The sequence below is a fragment of the Rhinolophus ferrumequinum genome, chromosome 4 (assembly GCF_004115265.2).
Source record: "Rhinolophus ferrumequinum isolate MPI-CBG mRhiFer1 chromosome 4, mRhiFer1_v1.p, whole genome shotgun sequence".
Lineage (NCBI taxonomy): Eukaryota > Metazoa > Chordata > Mammalia > Chiroptera > Rhinolophidae > Rhinolophus > Rhinolophus ferrumequinum.
Genome location: NC_046287.1, coordinates 62,802,141 through 62,807,851, shown reverse-complemented (window position 1 = coordinate 62,807,851; position 5,711 = coordinate 62,802,141). Strand labels below are relative to the sequence as shown.

Below are 5,711 nucleotides of genomic sequence, written 5' to 3'. Positions count from 1 at the left end.
AATAACAAATCAGTTTGTGTATGAGACAGAAGAGGAGAGTGTATGTGGTAAGAAAAGCAGCTAGCATTTCAGACCTCCACAGGGCAATTATAAGGAACAGTGCAGAAAACATGATTGTAAAAAGGTGAGGAAAACGCCAATTCCACATGGAGTTATGAAGACCCTGGAACATGTATGCAGCTGATTTGAACCTACTTTCTGTATGTGACCAGCTCTGCTATCCTCCTCATTGACACTGAGCAGATCTACCTGTCTCTGTACTGTTGCATGGGAGGCAGAGAATAAGCCAGGAAAGAGGTAGGAGGCAGCCACTGCCAATGTCTGACAAGGAATTCTTTGAGTGTAAGTGTCTAGAAGCTACAGATTATAACAAACAGCAAAACAAATCTAAGTTTCATTCAGATAATGGAAAAAGCCTAAACTTGAAAGTCAAATAGCTTTGGTTTACTTATTTATTTTTAAGCCATTTTGAGAGATACAAAAATCTGTGTGTGTGTGTGTGTGTGTGTAATTTTTTTTTCTTTTTTACGAAAGCCACTCAGACTGTGTCCTCTCCCTCTTACTCTCCCAAAGGAAGAGAAAAACGGTCATCAATGGCTAATGGCAGTTACAAACCAACACCAAGAGCCAGCTTCACACTCAGGAGAGAACACTACACCTTCTCCTCATGGTTTTGAGGGCTCTACATGTTCAGAGAAACTTCTCTAGTAGCAAACTACAGAAATGATCCCCGAAAGTATAGTCTTAAGCTGTATATTTTTTGATATATACTACTTGATGAGTTTGGAGGTAAGTATACATCCATGAAAACATCATCACAATCTATGCTATAAATATATTCGTCACCTTCAAAAGTTTTCTCCCACCCTCTTTATTTATTCTTCTTCTTATTATTATTTGTATATATGTGATAAGAACACAACATAAGATCTAATCTCACAGCAAATTTTAAGTATACAATATAGTATTATCAACTATAGCCACTGTGTTGTACAGTAGATCTTTAGAATTAATTCATCTTGCATAACTGAAACTTTGTATCTGTGGTTTATAATCCAGCCTTACTAGCACAGCCTTAGACTCTGAACTCTTCTGTGTCTATATTTTTATATGTGGGAAATAAAGAAATTAATTATTAGCATAAACATATTCCTGTGAGTGTCACATCAGGTAATATATATATAATCTAGCAAGATGGCTTGAACAAAGTAGATACTTATTCCACCAGTTCCAGGTGTGATAATAGGAAAACAGGAGGCCATCTTTGACATATTAATTATTTATATGAGGATTTAGAGCCTACGAAAGGCAAGAGAGCCTCACGGATTTGGGGGTGCCAACTCTGAATGACTGGCAGTATCTGTCTGGAGAATTGGAATGAGAATGATTTTGAGAAAGGGCTCAGTAAGATATTATGTGGTGACAGATTATCGCTGCCTGTAGTGAGTGAGGAAAGAGAATAAAGGCCAATATGCCATGCACTTATTATTTCTGACAAGCACCAATAAGCAAATAAAAATAAACAAAAGTAACACACAGGTCCAATCTTCAAGAATCACATGGCCTAGTGGAAGATAAATACTAATAAATTAAGTGTCACAAGAGCTTCTCTACTCTTTAGTACCCTAATAATCAGGGCAGATGTCTCTTAGCATGCTTATTCCAGAACAGGGTATCACTGAAAGTTTCCGAAAGAGATGATCTGGAGCTATCATAAATAGCTGTTAGCTAGAGGTGGGTGGAGGAAAAGAAGCGCATGTTCCGCTAAGAGGGAACAACGGAGACAAAGACAGGGTCAAGAAAAACTACAGCATGAAGGTGAAGAGCAGGGAGGCTTGGGAAACAGCCTTTGCACAGGGAAGTGGCTGCCGGTGAGATTCCTGAGACAGACAGGCTGTGTACCACCTTAAGGGCTATTAAGGTACTTTATTAGCCTGACTTGAGGGCTGTGGTGGTGGGGGATATAATACAGTTCATAGCTCCAAGAAATTCCCATTCATATGCATTAAAAACAATTTCCTTGATATGTTGAAACTTAAAAACTGATGAGATGCTATTAATTTTTATGTGCAGTTTCATTCTCCTGCCATGATCTGTGTCATCTCAATGATGGGGTAGGTCCTAAGATGAAATAAACTTGTGCGCACTTATAGCTTAGTGTTCTGATAGATTGTTCTCATCATTAGTATAGGCAAACACAACAATGGGAAATACGGATTTCTAGTGGATAGCTTTTGTTCATTTAGCTCCTTGGCCTGCTCTGTCCTTTCTTCCTTACTCATTATTCTCTTAGGCTCCTGGGAAGCCTGTACCCATTTCCCCTCAAAGAATTCATCACCCCTTTCTCCACATACCCAAAGCACATTGCTTATATCTCTGTCATAGTCTTACTCTGTTGAGCTGGAATCATGTTAGTTTCTTCCGTATTTGTAAGCTGCTGGAAGACTGTGAGATTTGTTCTGTAAACTTCTGGAAGATGAAGACCAGAGATTACATATCACTGTTCCTCTTACAGTACTCAGCCCTGTGCTTAGCACACAGCAGTTGCTCAATTAAAGTGTGCCCCGTTGAATTGAATAATGATTGTGATTTGATATTTAAAGTTTAATCATCATCATAATGGAATCGGTCATCTACTAACCTTGCACCATAGTGCATTAAGCTGTATTTTCTAAACACTTGCCACATTATCAAGTTATTTGTATTCCAAAAATAGATTAAGGGACAAAGTTCATAATGAGTTTAAATCAAATTTATCTGGTTTGTAAAAATTAGATAGAAAGCAACTTATGACTGTGATTTTAGTTACCATTGTAGCATATTAATACATTAAACCAATTTAGCATCCAACAGACACATTGAGATTGTCAGTTCTTGGGGTAAAATTATCTTGGTTATATAACACACAAGTGTCTTCTTAAAACACCTTGAATTGACATCAAAGAATAACAATGTCTTATTTTACCATATAAGGGGTATGATTAAATATAGGGGGATGTTCTAGGTCTAACAGGGATTAGAGGACCACTGAGAAAAAGATATCTAATGGGAATTTGTAATAATTCTCTGGCCAGTCCAGGAAATGCTGCGCAAAGAGTAAACTGTGATGACTATGGGCAGAAGAAAGGAGAGGTGACACTCCAAAAAGAGAAGCAATTATAGTTTCCCCTGTGTCCTCAATAGAGGGCTATGAGGGAAATATGGAAGCAAAGGAAACTGAGGGAACACAGAAGATGGTGGCATAGATGGCACTCACCTGTGGTTCTGGAAAGGCCTACAGTTACTAGTCTTCATGCGGATACGGGGGTTGAGGACCCCAGAAAAGGTATGAAAACTTATTCACGTGGGAGAGATGCCATCCAAAGATTTGATTTCAGATGACACATTTTGGCATCATGTAAAATGCAAATATGATTTTAATTATGTTACTTTGTCATGACACAAACTTACACTGAGATAATACTACAATTAGATCATCAGACCTGGATTTAGCTATTTCCATGAATGCTGCTGGACGGGATGGTCAAGGAAAGGAAACAAGAAAGTAATGGCAATACTCTCTGAAAATAATTCACTGGAATTGATGTGCAGATGCATTGACACGAATGCTGTGCTAGTTCCATCAGACACCATAGATAAGTTGAAGAAACCACTTCTGTTTTGAAGAGGACTGACTTTATTTTGATACTCATTGTTTTCATATTTGCTTTAACTCCTCTACCAGAGATGTCCACTCTGTTTTATATCTCAGTCAGATTGTCTCAGTGATTGTTGTGCTTATACCTTTAAATAATCAACAATTCCACATTACTGTGAACATATTTTTCATTTGTTATTGAAATATTTCCTAAGTAGGGGTCACAAATTAGCTGAAATGCTAAATAAAGCCAGAGAAATGTATCCTGGATAGCTTTTGTTCCATTTCATTCTCCCTTGGCTTTCAGGTATCAGTTCTTTCTTTCAGCACATCTCACTTTCAAGGTAGGATCTAGAATTAGTTAGACTTTGAAGTGAGTTTGAGACCATGTTCATGGATATCATTGATTTTTAGGTATGGAAATGCTTGTAAGTGTATCCTAGTTCAATCTCCATGTTTTAGATATAAGGAAATGGTGTTCCACAGAGAAATCTTAGGTATCACAGCAAGTTAATAGCAGACCAGGGAGCCTGGAGCTCAGGTTAGAAAAAACAGCTATTTCATCATTAACATCATACTTGGTTGTAAACAAGAGAAAGCTCCATCTACACTGGTTTAAGAACAGGGAAAAAAAAAGTTTGTGGGAGTAGGGGAGACTGCGCTGGCTCATATAAGTGACCATTTCAAGGATGATCAGGGCACTGCTTGGTTTTCCTCTTTCCAGTTTTCAATTTTTGTCCTCTGGAGTCAGTTCCATTCTAATTCTGGCTCTAAAAATGGGTGCCAGCAACTCTGGAGTTACATACCTCCTTGTTTACATTCAGGAAGAAAAGAGAGTTGCTTCTTCTCACTATTCTCAGTAAAATCCTTAAGGTTCATACTAACTAGATTAGCTTAGATTACAAGCCCTTTTCTGAACCAATCATTGTGACCAGGTGGGTAGAGTTTTGAATGACTTAACCTAGATTACATGTTTTATACATGGATTGGACTACAGAGCCGGATTCTCTGAGACCACATGTACCAAAAAAAAAAAAAAAAAGGGGGGAGGGGGATGGGAAATGGATTCCAGGGAAGCAATAAGAAATTTCCTCTCATGGTACAATTAAGTTATAAACTAGTTAAGTTATAGGCATGCAAGCTTTGGTGATTATAAGAACACAATATTTATACTTTTCTCCTGTTTGCTCAGAGTCTAGGACAAGACGGTGTATTATCCCACATTTTGGGCTAAGGATCAGATAGAGAGGGCAACATAACCAGTCATTGTGACTCCTAATTCTGCTCTGTACATTTGGTTAATGCTCAAATGGACTGGATTTTGATCCTAAAAATACTGTCCCTGTCGCCATCTCTTTGTTCATAGTGCCTGGCATCAAATAGATCCTCACTCAACACATGTTTGCAAAACTGAGATGACTACTTGGTTGTATTAGACATTCAGATTTTGATGGTTGCATTTAAGTGTCCCACTTCCTAGGCCATCCTCATCTGAATGACTACACCCTTGCCCAGTAACTCTGTGTCTAGACTTATCCCATTTATTACATCTCACATGAGAGCCTTGTTCCTACTTCCTGATCTCCCAAGTTCTGATTCCATCCACCACGACCAACCCCAGTGCTGTCTATATCAGGGTTTCTTAATGGACATCAACAAAACTGCTGACTCTAGGAGTAAAAGCAATGCAGAGGGTAGAAGAAATGGGAGTTTCTGAAAAGGGATTGAGGAAAGAAGAAATGTTTGTTTTATTGGGAATTTTTTGGCTTGTAGTTGGAAATTACTAACCAAGAAAAACAATATAAAGTATATGGTGCAGTTCTGGGCATTTCTCCCATTTAACGCCTAAATTCCAACTCCAGGGTTAGTGATGGCTTCTAGAAAAGTAGTAAAGCATTTGCTCAGTGAAATATGTGGGGTGATTAAATTGGCAGGTTAATTCAATAAAGACAAGGTTGACCAGGTGCAAGAGATTAGCTGGGACACAGATTTTGCATGTTCCACTCAGAGAGCAGGTTCAAGGACTCCTCAGGGACCAGACACCACATATAATGGGAATAAACCACAGGAAACA

General features: G+C 38.4%; 1 non-coding gene across 1 annotated transcript; it reads right to left on the bottom strand.

The window, feature by feature from the left end:
• Positions 1 to 533: 533 nt before the first annotated feature.
• Positions 534 to 746, bottom strand: LOC117021828 (small nucleolar RNA U3). Its single transcript, XR_004422920.1, has one exon. It is a non-coding gene; the product is annotated as a small nucleolar RNA U3 (small nucleolar RNA).
• Between the last annotated feature and the right edge of the window lie 4,965 nt (positions 747 to 5,711).